The 17,071-nt window shown below is 42.9% G+C and overlaps 1 long non-coding RNA gene across 5 annotated transcripts in view; it reads left to right on the top strand.

Annotated features, from left to right (window-relative positions):
* LOC118171684 overlaps window positions 1-17,071 on the top strand; it is a 329,665-nt gene that overhangs the window by 279,693 nt on the left and 32,901 nt on the right. For 3 of the 5 annotated variants that reach the window (XR_004753316.1, XR_004753317.1, XR_004753320.1), the window contains 2 exons: window positions 114-253; window positions 1,303-2,872. This is a non-coding gene — a long non-coding RNA (uncharacterized LOC118171684). Of the gene's footprint in view, window positions 1-113; window positions 254-1,302; window positions 2,873-17,071 lie in introns of those variants that run through there. The other 2 variants (XR_004753319.1, XR_004753318.1) reach the window with 1 other exon arrangement.

Raw genomic sequence — 17,071 nt, 5'->3', positions numbered from 1 at the left:
GAGCACGCAGTGCCTCTCTTGGACCCTTGGCAGCAAGCAGGGACTATGTCAAATTTGACATTTACTCTTCCTTCATTGCTGGGCTTTCTAAAATATTTTCTCCACCCCTGCAGGTGATGTGGGATTTCTCACCTTCTGAAAATCCTGTTCATGCTGCTGCTTCACATTACTGGTTTCCCAAGTTGGTGCTGTAACTTCCTCATTTGCCATGGAAGGATTGCTATCTCAACTCATCGGCACTGTTTAAAACCTGGTAAGTGCTGAGATGAAAATGAGTTCTTTTCTATAGGGTGGTTATGTAGTTCTGTGAAGTATTGGAAAGTGTGTATCCTTTGGGAGGGGGAAGAGAGAGAAATGCTGTTTGGGTTTCATTGCTTTGATTTAAATAGAAAAGATTCTTCTGTAAGAGCTGGAGTTTCTTGGGTACTTAAGGTTTTACAATGTTCCCCCCAAGCAGCACTGTAACAGTAAATGGATGATTTATAGCAAAGTAACTAGAATGCAGGATAGGTGATTACAGCACAAAGAGACCTGGATAAAAAATCTGCACATAAGCAAACACAAATGAACGAGAGGAGCCTGAAAGCCCAACTAAGGCCACAGTCCAGGTCCAACAAGAAAGCACATATGTTGGCACCCAGAGTTTTGATTGTCTCTGCTCAAAAAGTTAAATAACATCAGCTATCTCTCAGACTAAATTTTTCCAATGTCTGAAATTTCTGAAATCAGGATTTTTGCTCAAAGGGTTATCTCAAACACTATATTGTACGCAGTGGTGTGATTACAGTGAACAAGAATTAGGAGATCCTAAAACGCGCTGACAGTCCCTAACGTGCCTTATTGTGCTTCAGCTCGTATAGTACAGTCGGGAGGACCACCCACAGTTTGTAACAGCCATAGTGGAAAACTGTATGGGCTGCTCTAGCTAGGCGTAATTGGATGGGCAAAAAATTGAGTTTTCCAGCTTTTGGAGCTATTTACTTGACCTGTTTTAGTTGAGATGGAATAATACGTTTCTCAAGGAAATATTCAGGCGTTGCCTCTTTTTAGCCTAATAAATCTCATCTACAGGAGAGTCTCTAAGACGTTCACATTTGTAATGGCAAGGAATACAAACTCGTAAACATAATAGGTTAAATTCATGGTAGTTGTACAACTAACAATGCTTACACTGAACCAATTGAACTGCCTGAAAGTTTTATAGGAACCAATGTGGTGGGGGTTTTTCACCATATCATTTGATCTGCTCTCTCCCCCTCTGCTGGCCTGCAATTTACTTCTTCCGACATATCCTTAACGCAGGTCCTGGTGTGCCACTGTCACCTTGAATTATGTTTATTTTGAAAGTTTGTGGACATCCCTGTTGTGGCCTCCCAGGGAAAAGCACTTTTGGACTGACTGCTGAGAATCGGCATTGGAGCGTGTTTACTTTGCTCCAAGTCCAACCGCTCTGTGGGCTGAAACTTGAGAGGAGGCTACCAAGTCTGTTTTAAAAACAAATGGGAGTTAAGCCATGCGACTTCCTAGGCAACATACTAGAGCCTGCAGAGCTCAGAGCTGTTCTGCTCATTCAGGCAAGTATCCATTTGTGGAACAACGTTATAATGAGGGTTTGTGCCAGCACAGTTTGTTTGGGATGGATTATTGTCCATAGTGCCACTGAGTTCTGACAGCACCCTAACATTGCAGTTGGCCTGCAAATTTCAGCTGAAAGTTTATGCCTTACCAATTTTGGAGTGACTGAAAAAGCCAATAAAAAGGTGTGAAATGCAGTGTCCTGACATATTGGCTGTGGCCTGTGAGAAGCAGGTGTCCCCAAACTGCATCAATGCTTTGTCTCTTCCTCATTGCCAGAATGAGCCTTTGGCATCACAGATAGCATGGCACAGATTAAATCAGCCTTAGACTGTTCTCATTTACACCTCGGTCATAATTCACTTACACAGCCCAGACATAGGGTATTCCCTAAACTTTCCAGTTCTTTGTCAATCTGCAGTGAGGTTCTTGAAAGCCATTAAGGTTGAACACCATTTTTCTACCAGCGATCTTACAGGAAGATTACTGAATCTTTCAAACCACTTTTTTTTTTTTTTTTTTTTTTTTCCAGAGATCAGTGTAGCAATGTTTTGTTTGTTTTTCAACATAAAGACAAGACCTCAGTAACTTATTTTGCAGAAATCACTCAGTTGTCGTAAAACAGGAAAATGATCCATTTACAAGGCAAATTGAAAACATTTCTAGAGATGGGATCAGAATCTGAATCTCCCTTCCACTCCCCTCTGCTTAGAGGCACACCAGTCTGTTTGGATCTGAGATGTGTTGTCAGCACGCTCTAGAAGAAACTCATCTGGCTTCCACACTGATGGCAATTTCTCTGAGTCAGCAGGAAATTTGCCTTGACTTCATGGCAACTGGATCAGGCCTTCTGCTACTAAATAAAGGATCCCATTTTCCAGATTTTCTGTAGTGTCTTCCAGCACTGCAGAATCTGTTCGAGTTATTAAAAATAATAATGCCATCACATTGACTTTTATTCCTTTATATTCTGGCTTGAAAATCAAACTGAGAAAGAAGCATAAACTCATTAAGCTTTAATCTAAAACAAAAGTTTGGAGCCAAATGTTCATGTTCAGTCTTTTCATTCTGTAAACAACAGTGTCCTATTAGACAGAGATAACACATAAGGGGTACAGATGACAAACACCGTGTTCATAGGATCTGTATTCACTCTGAACAGAAGGAATAGAAGTGTGTATTTACCAGTAATTAACATTTTAACTAGTGTTTGGTGAAATTCATAATGTGATTAAAAAAAAATGAGAATTCCTGGATTACAGGGAAGAGCAATTACTTAAAAGCTACTGAAAAGGTGTCCAGAGGTAAATAATAATAATAATAGTAATAATAATAAAAGATCCCCCTCCCCAGTGGGAAATGATTACACAGTAATCCATGCCACTTAGTCAAATATCAGAAAAGGGTCCCATAGACCCATAATTAGCAATGTAACGAGCAGAGCCTTGAGAAAACAAGCTGGTCCTCAAGACACTAATCTTCATTGCTAGCACCCATCCAACAGGCTTCATCTCAAGGAGCGAATGAGGCAGGCAAGACAATAAAAGGACCTATAGAGCCAGAAGGAAAGTTGCCCATGTGCTACTTTGAGTAGACTTCAAGGGGGTAAAAGGAGAGGTAGGAGGGGGCAAAGCAGTTGTGTCGTCCATCCTTCACCCCCACTTCACCCCTCTTTCTCCCCTCCCCCCCCCAAAAAAAAAAAAAAAAGTAGTAGAAAGGGAAAGAATCTGACTTGCTTCTGCAGAAGCTGCCTAGCGACACACAACTAATTAATATGGCTGGTCCTCTGTTTGCAGATCTTGTTATCAGTAAAAATAATAATAAAATGAGCCCTAGCAGTCTGGATATCTGCAATTACAGTGTGAATTGCATGAGAGGATTATATGAAGTGCTCTTGGCGTGGAGGGTGGGGGACCAAGGCGCTTCAACTTGAGAGCAGTAAGCAGCTGCTTTGGGGCTTTGCACCTGCTGCTCACCAGGCTGTTTTCACCTCTAGACGAAAACAGGCTTCTCTCTCTTCCTCTGTCTCATTTCTTTTCACACAGTGCACAAATGTAAAAACAGAGAAGGATTTTTATTTATTAAAAAAAAAAAAAAAAAAGGAAGAAAAGAAAGAGTGAGAAAATCAAATTGTCTTCTTAAAGAAGTTTCACTGCAGCAAGATGAGAGGCATCTTACGGCAGCGAAGGGGAATCTGAAGATGGAGTTTGGGTCCAAAGAGACAAGCAAGCCGGCTCCATTTTAATGCAGAGGCAGCAGACAGAGTGCGATCTGAGATTGGCAAAGTTTCAATGTAAATCCAGGGGGGCAAGGGGGATGGGGCTGGGATGAGAAGAAAGGACTCTTTTACTGTTTCATGCTTCTAAGTCCTGCCGATCAGCATAAGCTCAGCTCGACATTCTGGGAATAGCAATGAGGCACACACAACAATCAAAACACCCTAAATCTGTTTGATGATTCAGACACTTCGTGCATCTGCACCGACAAAATGGGACTTCAATTAAATAACTTGCAGATTTCCACAGAGGGGGGAAAAAGTCGGGGGAACATGAGGATTTTTAATTAGTAACTCCGAATACAAGCCGTTTTTTTAATTAGGTGTTTGCACTACCACTTTATTCTTAAAGGGAGATTTGTAAGCGCGTGGGATTGTTGTGAAAGAAGATCCTGGACAGTTTGTTCCTAACATTTTGTTGCAACCTGCATTTGCTCCTAAACAGCTTTTCTTCAGCAAATGAAACTCAGCTACAAATCTAAGCAAGTTGTTCAAATTAAGGCCAAGATTTTTTTGAAAGCTTTAAGAGCATACACACATCCAGAAATATAAATACACACATATGTGTAGTGTCCAGGATATGTTCTACGGCCCTGCAACAGTTCTCTTGTGCTTCTCATGGTTCAGGTTACTCTCTCTAGTTAACATAGTTATATCGGAAAAAATGCACTGAGGACCGTTATATGTATAACTGTACCATACACGGGGTTTAAAGAGAGGTGGTAGAAGTTTGTTACAAAGCTGAATGAAATTCCCATTTGACTTTACCACTCCGCAGTCACCACTTTTAGTAAGAGCAAACCACTAATGATTGCAAGCCTCAGAGTCTGAAAAACGATGGGTGAAATCCTGGATCCTTTGAAGTCATTGAGTGCTTTTCATTGACTACTGGGGTCAGGATTCACGCTCAAAATCTCCCGAGTGTGTTCTGGCATGGCACAGTAATGTACACATCTCTGACACACACACATGCACTGTGAATTTGCAAAATATGCCCCTGAAAAGGCATCCTTTCTGTGGCAGGCCATGATTTTGAAGCATCAGAGGAGAGATCAAGCCATTTGGTAGTCTAACCACCTTGTGACACTAGAGTGAGAACACTTCTCTGTTATTTTTTAAAATATGCCCAAAGAGGAAGCAGTGGCAATAACATATTTTTATATCCTTATCCAGTGAGCCTTGGACAATTTTTGTTATGACAAAACATTTACAATGGTGTGGAAGAGATTAAAAGTTGGACTTCTTTCCCCTCCCTTCCTTTTCCTAGCAGGGGTACAGCAAGTAGATCATATAAAGAGGGACCATGATCATTTATCCAAATGCAAACAAATCTAAGCATGAGGATTTACCACAGACTGACTTTCTTTTTTAAAAATTTATTTCATGTGTTAATACAAAGACTGTTTAGCAAAAGTAGAATGCCAGGATTTGCATATGAATAGGTACCTAAAGATCAACGAGATCAACTCATTAGGGCCTGAACATCTAAACATACGAAAGTCAAAGAGGCCAGAGCTCAAGAGGCTGGCTGCTGAGATTCCTAGTGACTAATCCAAGCAATGCTGTTAGTTTTAAACTTAATACTATTTTTTCTGCCTTAACAAAAAAATTCTTTTACCTGAAATCAAAGCTCAGTCCAAGAAAAAGTAGTCAAGTGATTGTTTCTGGGATTTGATTTCTTCCTTTGTCACAGCCATTCTCTATGGCATTGGGCAAGTCATTTAGGAGGGGATTGATCTCACCTAGCAGTGTCTGTCTGGAAGGGAGGACTCTTCACTCCCTCGTCATCCAGGTTCCATTTGCAGTCAGCATGAACCGGCACTTTCCAAAGAGCCATTCATTCTTGCTGTGGCATTCTCTCCCAAGAGGAATCTCTGTCGAAATCTCTGACTGCAGGTGTTTATCTCGCCCTCTTGCCTATGCCAAGAGTCTTTCTGAGTACCTCAGACTACTGTGGCTATGGAGTCTGATGTGCCTCAGTTCATCGTCTGTAAAGTGGGATTAAGTGATTAATGCTACCTTTGTATCTCATGGGTGAGTTAGGAAGTAGAGTATATTATAAACCATAAGATGTTCAGATATTAAAATAATGGGAGTCATATGGATGCCGTAAAAAGATAAGGTCCTGATCCAGTATCTGTGGCAACCAAGGGAATCTCTCCTCTGGCCTTTTGTGGGTATTAGATCAATCAATCCCCAGTGACATTATCCATTCACTGCAGAGTAAGTGAAGGTATGGCCAGAATTTTTCCACCGGCAGAGAAGGGAGAGGGTATGGGAAAGCCCTGACCTTACTCTATGCTTGAATAGTAGGAAGAGGGAAAGCACAAACAGGCTTTCAAAGCTGCCTACAGGATTTGGACACATCAGCTTATTAATGTTAGCGGAAATTGGGCATCCACATCTCTGGAAATTTCAGCCTTTGCATTTACAACACAAAAAGAGCCTGACCACAGAGGAGATATTTCCCTAATCTTGGCACCATTGCAGATTTTTGTTTGAGCTTCCTTGGATTAGACCTTTAGTGAATGGCACTGCTCGGATGTTACAGGAAGGACACATTTACTCCTCATCCACCCCAAGGTGTAGCAGCCCAGTGTCAGGCCAGCATATTCTCAGGGCTAGATCCTGAGTCTGTCATTAAATCTGTCTTTTGACCTTGGGCAAGTCACTTAACCTCGGTTTCCTCTGACTGTAAAATGCAGATAAAATATTCCCTGCCTCATGGCCGTGTTGGGAAGATTAACAGTTAGACATTGTTCTGAGAGCCTTGAATAAGAGCTCTGAGTGCGTGCAGAGTACTGTTTCTATTGGATACTGCTTTCTCTTTCTACATACAGAAGGGCTGACTTTTAAACTGGCAAGAAGCCCAGGCCCGTGACTAGTGGTGTGCCCCATTTGAATGCACAATAACTACAGTTGCATGCACAAATTGGGTATCCGTGCATGGAAACTGGACACACAGTTGTTTACAGAACAGAAGAGTTTCTCTCTCGCGCTTGCTTGGAAAACTCAAGGACTCCATTTACGAAGTAGAAAAAGCAATGCCACCACCCGTGCAATATCAAACAGTTTCCAGACAGCATTTTAAACGGGTTAATAAGATATAATGCCATCCCCTTCAGAGACTGCAGTGCGGGCACTTCATGTTGACCTGAGTTAAAATATCACACTGATTCTACAACTCTTGCAAGCTGTCTTGGTTTAAATGTGCCAAATGAGATCCTTTTGGGGAAGTTGAGAAGGGAAAAGATTGGCAGGTATTTTGTTTGATGTGTGTAAATCAGGCCTGAAATGGCATAAGTACAGTTTACCCTGAGATAAACCGGACTTGGCTGAGGATCTGGCACTGTTTATACATGAGGCCATAAATAAACTCTAAGCAGGACAGCAAACACGTTGTGCAAAGCCTCAGGAGGGCTGCTCTGCCAGGTGTTGGGCTCTGCTGCCCTCACTAAAGAGCCCTGGGAGGGTGGGCTGGACAGGGAAAGCACTCTGGTCTTGGCTGCGTGGGGCGGGGATGTGCTGGGGAGTTGTCGGGATCCCAGCAGCTGTGGTGGGAAGAAGGGAGACTGCGTATCTCTTCTGTGTGCAGTCTGATCTCCAGTTGTTTTCCAGGCTCGTAACTCCAGGAGGAAAGAAAATCTCATGAATAATGTGGGGGTGAGAGGAGATGCAAGAAGGAGTGAGGGCAGCGTGCTGCTGGCTGGGACAGTGTTATTTTTCTCACTCACACAGAACTCTGTGCTGTGTGATAGCTAAATCTTTAACCAGGAGCATCTCCTATCTATGTAGTCTCTGCTTTCTGCCTGGCTGCCACTGGAGGTACCTAGCAGAGATGGCAGCAAGCTTTTCCACGTGCTTTCCTATACCCTGCAGCTTTGGGGCCAACCTTGCCCTGGGAATTTCCAGGAGCCTTCCCATGCCCCAGCCTCGGTCCGTGCTGCGGCCCCACTAGCAGCAGGACTCTGTGTTCCTCTCACACCTCAGCACACCAAAAGGAGATGATATTCTGGGATGGCATCAAGTCTCGTTGCCTTATTCATGGGGAAGAAACTGTTGTGATTCCAGGCCGCATGGGTCTCTTCAGGGTGGGTGAGCGGCATCAGCTTAGGATGTCCCCATCGCTAGGGCTTATCTGCTTTAAGCAGTAATACACTAATTTACTACTGTGGTAGGAATGATTGAAATATTTAGACATAATGGAGGAAGTTTAATAGGGTCTACTGAGAAACCCAGGTGTTTAGATCAGCTTAAAAATAATAACCTTCTCCCCTGCTGAGCACTTTCTTTTCACAATAAGCTCAGCTTTTATTCTTAACCATAAAGACTACCTCAGACAGGAAATTATTCACGTGATTGGTCTTTACAAGTAGCGGAGGGTTTAAACTCCGGGCTGGAGAGGTCATTAGTGGACAGCCATGTGATTAACCTTTGCTTGCCCGTTTCTTTTCACACTTTGTTAACAGCTCCCATTATTGCCCTTCTGTGTCTCAAGGAAGTAGTTTATTGACAGTATTAAAAATACATAGCTACAAATTCCAAAGAGCCCATCCTTGTGTAAGGCATCCAGTCATTTCTAGCCAGATGATATATGCAGGACAGAGCCCCGCAATTTCTGGTGAAAGGGAATCCAGAAATAAATTCGCCCATTAACACTGGATTTGGGTTAACATCTGTTGTTTTACCCACCACAGGACCTGTTCCCTAGCCTGTCTCAGAAAGTTTTATACTGCATAAAAGCTAAGGTTTAGTTAAACAGTACTGCTGCTGGTTGTCTTAATGTATTGCAGCCTAATGGGAGTCATACTGGATGCTCAGTATCTTTTTGAATACAGGTGGTCATCCAAGGGACTTTGAAATCTTGATCAAAATGATGCAGTCTGCGTTTCAATGCGGTTTTGACTTTTAAAGAATCCATGCAACATATTGGTTTTCAAAGTGAAAATGTTTCGCTTCTGTTCTGAATTGCACTGTCTCTGCACCTAGAGCTTGCAGTGCACTGGGCGCGGGGTGGCCAGGGAGCAGCGCGCGTTCCTCCGGCCTCGTACCGGTGTGCGGCACGGTCCCCTCCTCGGAACCCACACAGAGTCTTGTGCATGGTACGATCCTGTCCGCATCCAAAGAAACCAAGCCACTGAAAAAACAGCAAGGCGAAAAGGAAAAAGTAAAAAATAACACCAAGTGGCAGCATTTTGCACTTGCCTAGACTTTGTGGGTGTCTTGCATAAAATTGATAGTGGAGATGGCATCAAAAAAAATGCTGCAGCACAGGCTGGGGGCAGGGGAGAGGGGGTGCCTCTTTTACTTATTTATTTTGCATTGTGTTGCAGGATAAGTTCAAGAGGGAGGTGAAAGGGGGGAGGTGTTCAATGGGGGCCCTTCCAAAGCAAAAGGGTCTTTTGGACAGAAAGGAGAGTGTCAAGGCATTTTGACAGAAAGTGGCTGAATGTGTCTTTTCTAGTTAACTTCTGTGAACTGTTGGGCATTTCTGCACACAAAGGGGCACTTTCTTGGCAGCTGAGGAGGGAGGGCAGAAGTCAGAGAGGGCAAAAGAGGAAGGCAAAGGGGAACATCAGTTTATGAATGCAAAACTTACAGTAGATTTTTTTTTTAGAGTTGAACATGTACACTGAAGAAAGCCCCCAGGCAGACATAACTTCCTCAGCTGGCACTTACTTGGCAGAAAACCCAAGCTTCAGTGAATTTACCAGTGCTTCAGGAAGCATCCACCCACGACATTACTCAGCCTGAACTCAACCCAGCAGGGTGCCGAGCTCCTTCAATGCCTCTTAAACTCACTCTGTGTTGAGGTGCTCAGCACCCTGCTGGGATGAGGCCATACCTCAGGGTGGCTACAATCCCATTCTGGACCTGCAGATTGGACTAGGTGAAAGTGAGATGCATGGAGATGAAAATTTAGATAAGATGTGTATGTGAGACATCCGAGAGGTAGCAGCAGCTCTGGTGGCTAAAACACTTGTGGTACCTGGGCTAGATTATTTAATGCTCGCTCAGATATCTTTATACTACATTGTAGGTCAGACATATCCTAAGAATTCAGCATGCCCTTCTCCAGCAGTTACTGTATTTAGATTTTTTATTTTTAAACAAAATGGGGAAATTAAAGTACTTGACAGAAGTGAAAATAAAAGACATCTTCAAAGATTATGGAGGTTTCCATAAAGATAGATAATAAGAAAGTTGCCTTTTATTTTCTTTAAGTTTTACATATATCTGACTATTTCTTACTGTATAACCTAGACCAGACTGGACCTTCCTTTATGATAGCTGTAGATCAGAAGTGAGACAATATTTGGGATTTATTGTGAAAGCATTAAATGAGAAGATATTCCAGGGGAAAGGTAAGATCAATCAGAAAGGCTTCAGCATCTCCCTAGAAAAAGCTGAGCTAGAGCAATGAGGGAATGAAAAAGCTGTGCAAAAGCAGCAAAGACAGAAATTCTTAAAATAGGGACCTCAGCAGCAGCTTCTAATTGCAGAGTACGTGTACATATATATTAATTTACAGGGGGAATGTAAAGTCCCAAGGCAAAGACTGCTTACAGTTTGGTGGGACTCACAGACCGTTCCGGCAATGGCCATTTTTATATAAACTGGTTGAGAGGTAGTTTTGTGAGAAGAGTGTAGGCTGTATTTTGTGTTTTGACTTTCTTCACAAAAGGAAGAACTTCTGTCTAACCAAACTTAATTAACTTACCTTGTTATTTAAGAGCAAAGGGGAATGGACGTACAAAAGCCACATAAAGCCTCATTAGAATGTTTTTACTTTTGGACTCTGTATCAGGAAGTTGTATCTGTTCAGCAGCATAAAAGCATTTTATCAATGACACAACAGAGCTGCTAGTGACATTTCAGCACTGAAGAGTCTCTAACACATTTCAGTAATTTACCTGTACCTGCTTACAACCCTCTAATTAAAGCTGTGTTGAAGCCTCTACGTATCCTCAGCTTTCTGGAGTTTATCACTTTACTTTAAAAATTAGCTGCTGGCTAAAAATTGTCATCCAAAGACCTAACATAGGAGCGTGTTCTAAATAATAATAATAAAATAACACTTTGACAGCTTTATAAGTTATTACAGTGTTTAAAAAAAAGAATCTGTCAGTTCAGTTTTTCTTAGGACCCCCCTGGAAACAGCGCTGTCTGTTAAACAGCAGTCCCTGACATTTGGGGATTGTTTATAAGTGTTGGGAGTGAAGCCAGGTACATCAGCTGAGGCATGTTTCCAAAAGAAGTTATTGCAGGTGTGTTTTATTAACTCACCTCCCCATGCATTTCTTCTGTATTTTAGGTCACACACTTCAAGGGCTGGGTCTCCCTGGTCTACTCATGTTGTTTTATTCTGACTGCAGTACAAAGGCAGGGTCACATTTGGACTAGGTCTTGTAGTGCTGTTTTGTTTTGCTTTTTAGCAGCATTAAAAAAAAAAAAAAAAAAAAAAGAGAGAGACTTGGCAGAACTCAAGGTTCTTGAGAGCTCTCAGCTGGAGTTGTTTTGCTCTGCGTTGCTCCTCCTTCTTCCCCGGTGGACACATCAAGGTAGGAACACAGACTGTGCTTCTTCACCCCGGTGCTGTGCTAAAGCTGTACATTAGAGGTGTCCCAGATTTGATCTATGTCAGAGCAGGATGGGGTGGGCACAGAACTTCTGGTCTTCTGATCTTCCTGATCTATTTTCTGTGCTGGGTGCAAGTCACCCTTTGGCCCTCAGTCAACAGCAGCAGCAAAGTGAGAATCTGCTGCCTGCACTGTGTCTGAGTGTTGCTTTTACACGTGGCTGAATACAGATGTTCAGGTTGGTGTTTTTGTGGCATTGTCTTCTATGATAGCTCCCAGCTATGCTCTTTGCTTGGACAAGCTCAGAGAGCTCCCAGAGTAATCTGGGGAAGCCCTGGGCATGCTGTCAATGTATTTGCTACCAGGTGAGACAAAGGGTTTTTTAGTCACATAATTTCTGCCCATGTAGTACTGCACTTCAAAACCTCTTTTCCCCTGGTGCTCCGTGTTCTCTCCCTAGAGCTGTCACTGTCTCTCCTAATTCAGAGACATCCATGTGCTGTTAGCCACAGGGGCTGGTCGCTGCCATCCTGAGGCCGCAGACTTGTCTCGGCTCCAATGCCGCGCTCTGTGCAGCAGGTCACAGGGAGGAAGTCACCTCTTACTGCGAACCCTGAGGCTGCTCCGTGTCTCTGGCAGGCTTGGTGTTCCCTTAGGTGTTTTTTTCCTGTACATTCACAGTTGGAAATAAGTAAAGGCTTTGCTTGCTGACAGTGTTCATTTTTTTAAAGTGTGTTTTAATTTAGCTCTATAGCCAGGGCATGTCTAAGCACGTGGAAAGGCCATTTGTCTTCTTTGTGTTAGCTCGGTTGGCAAATGTGTCTTCAAATATCTTAGTCTGAGCAGGATTTTGCAAGTGTACTGTGGATTTGGGGAAGGGAAAGGCCTTTCAAACTGCTCTTGGGTCACACCTCAGAGTTTCAAATACACAGAGACCCCATTTCAACCCTTGGCAGTAGGCTTGCAGCCATCCAAATCTGGTTGGAGCAACCACAATACCTGGTGTTCTTCTGACACAGCCTTCTGATGTAGCTTTGCCATTACAAGGTTGGTTTTGTTGGGTTTTATTGTTCTGGTTGCTCTTAGATTTGATATACCAGTTACAATCTAGAAGGGTGGCTCAAGCAGGGGTGGTTCAGGTTGGGATCTGAGACTTGCCACAAACTGGTGTGATAAAGTGAATTCCTTCAGTCACCAGTCTCAATTATTGTAAAATAACAAAAGTGAACTGAGGGTACTTCTTTTTTCTTCCCCTATTTAAATTGAAGCTTGTAGAAGAATGCACCTCACTGCTTTCATGGCGTGGTTTGTTTGTTTGTTTTGGATGTATGGCTCTAGTTTTTGCTGTAGTGTCAACATTAAGTAATGAGAAACAAATGAGACAGCACTTCTTCCCACCCTGTTCGGGGCACGTGGTATTACAACGCTGAGTCTTTGTGTGAGAACAGACAAATAAGCACTTAGACTCCTGTGAGATGAAGGACAAGGCTAATTTTCATGGCAGTGTTTTACTTTGAAACCCCAAGCTGATTGGCTTGCACTAACTCAATAGCAAAGGGGGAAAAAGGTTCTAGCGAATGTTTAAAATCACTGTGCTTGCATAGTTTTAGTCCTCTTTTTCCCTATCCATTTTTATCCCATAGTGTCACTGCCTGATGTTCCCGAGATCTTTGTGTGTTTCTACCCAATGCTGAATTTAATTCACGTTTTCAATATCTTAAGGACAAAAAACAAACAAACAAAAACTATGACAGTTGGAATGTCAAAATGCTAAACAAGCCGGGTGGGACCTCTGTGGTTCATCCTCACTAGCCTGTGCTTTGGGTTTAATGGGGCATCTCATCTCTCAGTGCTTTCTGTACCAATTGGCAGCACCAGATGCTTGGCGGCCTTTTCCACAGTGCTTTCTCAGGGTGCTTGGTACTCAGGCTGTCAGGACAAAAGCTGATTCAGACCAGCTTGATGCTCAGGTATACTGAGAACTAAACCACGAGCAGATACCATCAGAACACATTTCACTTGTGACCTTTCACAGCCAATGAATTGAAGGGATTTTCCTTTGCTGTGGATCAAATTTAAAACTACTTCCCAGGAGTGAAAGGTCATCGCATGGAGTCACGATATCCAGTTAAATACAGCTAAATAGAACTCGTTAGCATCACAATGAATGGAGTTACATATTACCTGGTCTAGAGGATGACTGAGTGGAGCAGAAGAGGGGGGGAGAGCAAAGGAATAGATCCCCCATCACCCTTAATGAAGCACTATAATAGCAAAGGAAGAGCACAGAGCAGAATTTGGCTAACTCTGCCCTTTAAATCTGTTTCTTTTGGTCAGCAATTTGACTGGTCAGAAAAATATGGGAAGTGTTGCATAAAGGATGTATTCTTCTCTTGCTGTGTTTGCATTCATGGTAGTTACAGATCGATCAAAGTGGGAATATACTATTTACCACCTCCTGGTGGGGCTTTGATCTCCAGATACTGTCAGCACCGAGGAAAAAGGAAATCCAGCGATCACTTGTGTGAAATCAGATTCCCCCAGTGGGGCAAATTGCACCCCTAGGCACTATCTGATTGGCAGGAGGACCTCATATAGAAGTGGATCCATGACATCTTTTGTCCTTCCAGACCCTCTCCCTTCTGGGGAGTGCTTTTGGCTCTCCAGAACTTTCCTGGTGGCTGTTATTTCAGTCTTTCTGGTTTTGGTTGACTTCAGGAAGGTTATTTTCTTCAGTCTGAGTGTGAAAATGCATGGCTGCAGGTTGAGGGGATATGAAATGAGTAAATGAGTGCAGGGGAGATTGGGAAGTGCTTTGGGTTCTTTGGTGAAGAAGCTGTTCTGCAAATGGGGAGGATCTACACACAAAACAGCATCACCGTGCTGTGAAGTGAATAGCTCGTAGTCAATTATTTACCTTGGTGATCTGGCTTTTTTTCTTACTACTTCTTCTTTTTTTTTCCCTCCTTCATTTTCTTCCTGTTTGGCATGGTTGGGTCTTTGTATTCTGTTTCTCTATTTTCTGGGGGAGGGAAGGGTGGATGAGATCAAAGAGAAGGACCAGTTCCTTTGTTTGTTTTAAATGAAGCACTATTTGAATTTTCTCAACCCTTTTTGCAAGTGGTTTCTTTCGCCATATATACACACACACTAGTTTGACTTTCTGTGCTTATTCAATAGTTAGCATTCATAATGGCCAAGCAAGTTACTGTAATTAGTAGTGAAATGGAGGTGGTTATCTAGGGAGGTTTTTTATTCTTTAATTCAGGAGGGCACATCAGGATTTCAGCTCAGTTTCCCATTGCAAGTTGGCCTCTGGGACTGCTGCACTCAACAAACCTACCTCTTCTAGGCACATGCCCTTGAGGACAGGCCTCTGTTCTTGATGTACGCCTTTCAAGCCATAGACAAGCTGCCATTGTGCTCCCACAGGTTGTGTCAGATTTGTTCTCTGGCTGGTTGAGCAGGACCCAAGCTGGGGAAAATGTTAAAAGAAAAAGGGATTTTGAGTATGTTGTGGTTGCAGTGACCTGCTAATAAAGGCTGGCCCAATCTTCCCCTCTTCCCTCCTCAAGCTCCCGCTTTAAGCCATGCTCTCCATCAATCCATCAATCTGCTGCATTTTGGGAACTGGCACAGGCACTTCCCTGAACAACCTTCTTTTTTTTTTTTTTTTTTTCAAGGCAGTTGAATGTGTCAGCCTTGCTCCCTGACAAAACTACTGGACAGGTCATGGGCATGACATAGCATTGCCACCATCATCTTTTTAGGCATGATGGCTGCATTTCAGCCCTGGACCAAAATCATGCAATTCCCAAGCTATAAAGCTGAGAAAAGCTGGGGACTTCCCCCCACCTCCAAGGGAAACTCTTTAATTTCTTGCCCCAAGGCATATGCCAATTGTCCCTGCAAGCTGCATGTTCTGACAGCCAAAAGCAAGCACGTAGGACAGAAGGGAAGAAACAGTATGGGAAAGGGGTTATTAATGAAAACTCATATTTATACATGCTGAATGAGGGATGAGCCATGGTGGGTCTGAATTAGTTCGTTAATGTACCCAAATAAACCAAGACTTGTTGCTAGCAATCCCTACGAGAGGATTCACAGTGATTCACTGAAGAAATCTTAGTGGAGGATGGTCTTGACAGAGGCTGGAATACTTACTTTTTAAGAAGAAAAGTGGTGTTTTAATGACTTCCAATAAAACTGCCATCTGTATACTGGAAATATTCAAAATTTCCACCCCTGCCTGAGGCAAGCTCCACTGGAGTTAGGTAGTACTGATTTACACCAGCTGAGGTCCCTTTTTTTTTTTTTTTCCTTAATTTTCTGTTTTTATTGGTGTTCTTTTTTTTTCCTTGGTTATAAAACTTTTACTAGCTAGAGGAGATCACATTCCATTCGGGAGCTCACTTTATGTTCTTCAGAGGAAATCATCACCTTGGTGCAGACAAGTTTCAGCATTTCTGTGCTGAGAAAAGGGGGGGGGGGGGGGGGGGGGGGCAGGGGAAGGGAGCAGATTTATACTTTCTAAATGAAGCACTTCACATGGATGGGGAAATGCCTCCAGCAGAAGCAAGGCTTCTGTAAGGAACATCTGGAAATAGAGACACACATATTGCTTTCCTTTATCCTACCAGAGCTGTAGGGGAATTCAGGCCCAGAAAAGCACTGCCTGTTCCGTCTTGGAGCTCTCCCCATCATCTATATGCTTTCCCACAGGTTTAACCTGCCAAACGTGGGCATTTCCCAGGCTAAGGCTACCTGAACACGTAACACGATACAGCGATCTGTCATCTTCAATAGGATAATCAGCCACCTCTCTCTACCCCCATTTTTAAATGAGGAAATGAGCTTCCTCCACCCCCACCCCCCCACCTCCCCCTTTTTAATGTGATACATCTTTTTGGATTTATAGAAATGCTGTGTACCTCTGAGCACCGCTGATGAGTGATTCTATCGGTTGGGTTTATCTTAGAATTATTCTGCACTTTTGTGGTTTCTAAGGCAACCACACTTTTTGAATGAACTGCAGAATAAATGAAGGTATCCCAAATATGTGACAGCTGAACCTACATGACATGCCTTTGCAATACTAAGTACATGCATGTAACAGTTAAAACATCTAAGGCTAAAAGGTATCCTGAGCTCTTACAGAATCTGATTTACATCAGCCACCAGTCTGATTCTTGCTGACTTGAAGACAGTGCTTGGTATGGCAGGGTGGGTGAAGGCTGTGAAAGACAAAGCAGAACCGCAAGGATAACAGCCCAGTCCTTACCAATTTCAGCAGGTGCAGGCAGTTTCCAGGTGAAGAAAAGTAAAAGGAGAAATACTGAGAATTTTATCATGAGCTTTGCTCTCTGATTAAAGGGAGAAGGGTGTTTATTTCTCTGTTTTTTAAAATATTTAAACTCATCAGCAGTCAAGGTGCTGGAATTATGAACTTCTCAGTCTTTTTCTCTATTCTCTAGGGGTTTTCTCTCTGCAGAAACAAGACTTTCCATGTAGGTTAAAGGTAGATTTTTTTTCCAGTGCAGATCAGTTCTGAACTGCAGAAATCATGGGTCTTTTGTATTTAGTTGAGGAGAATATCAGTACTAACAATACTGGAAGTGTCGTGGGAGCAAGAGGACTTCCC

Source organism: Oxyura jamaicensis, chromosome 9, assembly GCF_011077185.1.
Source record: "Oxyura jamaicensis isolate SHBP4307 breed ruddy duck chromosome 9, BPBGC_Ojam_1.0, whole genome shotgun sequence".
In the NCBI taxonomy this organism is placed as follows: domain Eukaryota; kingdom Metazoa; phylum Chordata; class Aves; order Anseriformes; family Anatidae; genus Oxyura; species Oxyura jamaicensis.
Note: the sequence above shows the minus strand (reverse complement) of the source record. Positions and strands in the feature narration are given on the sequence as shown.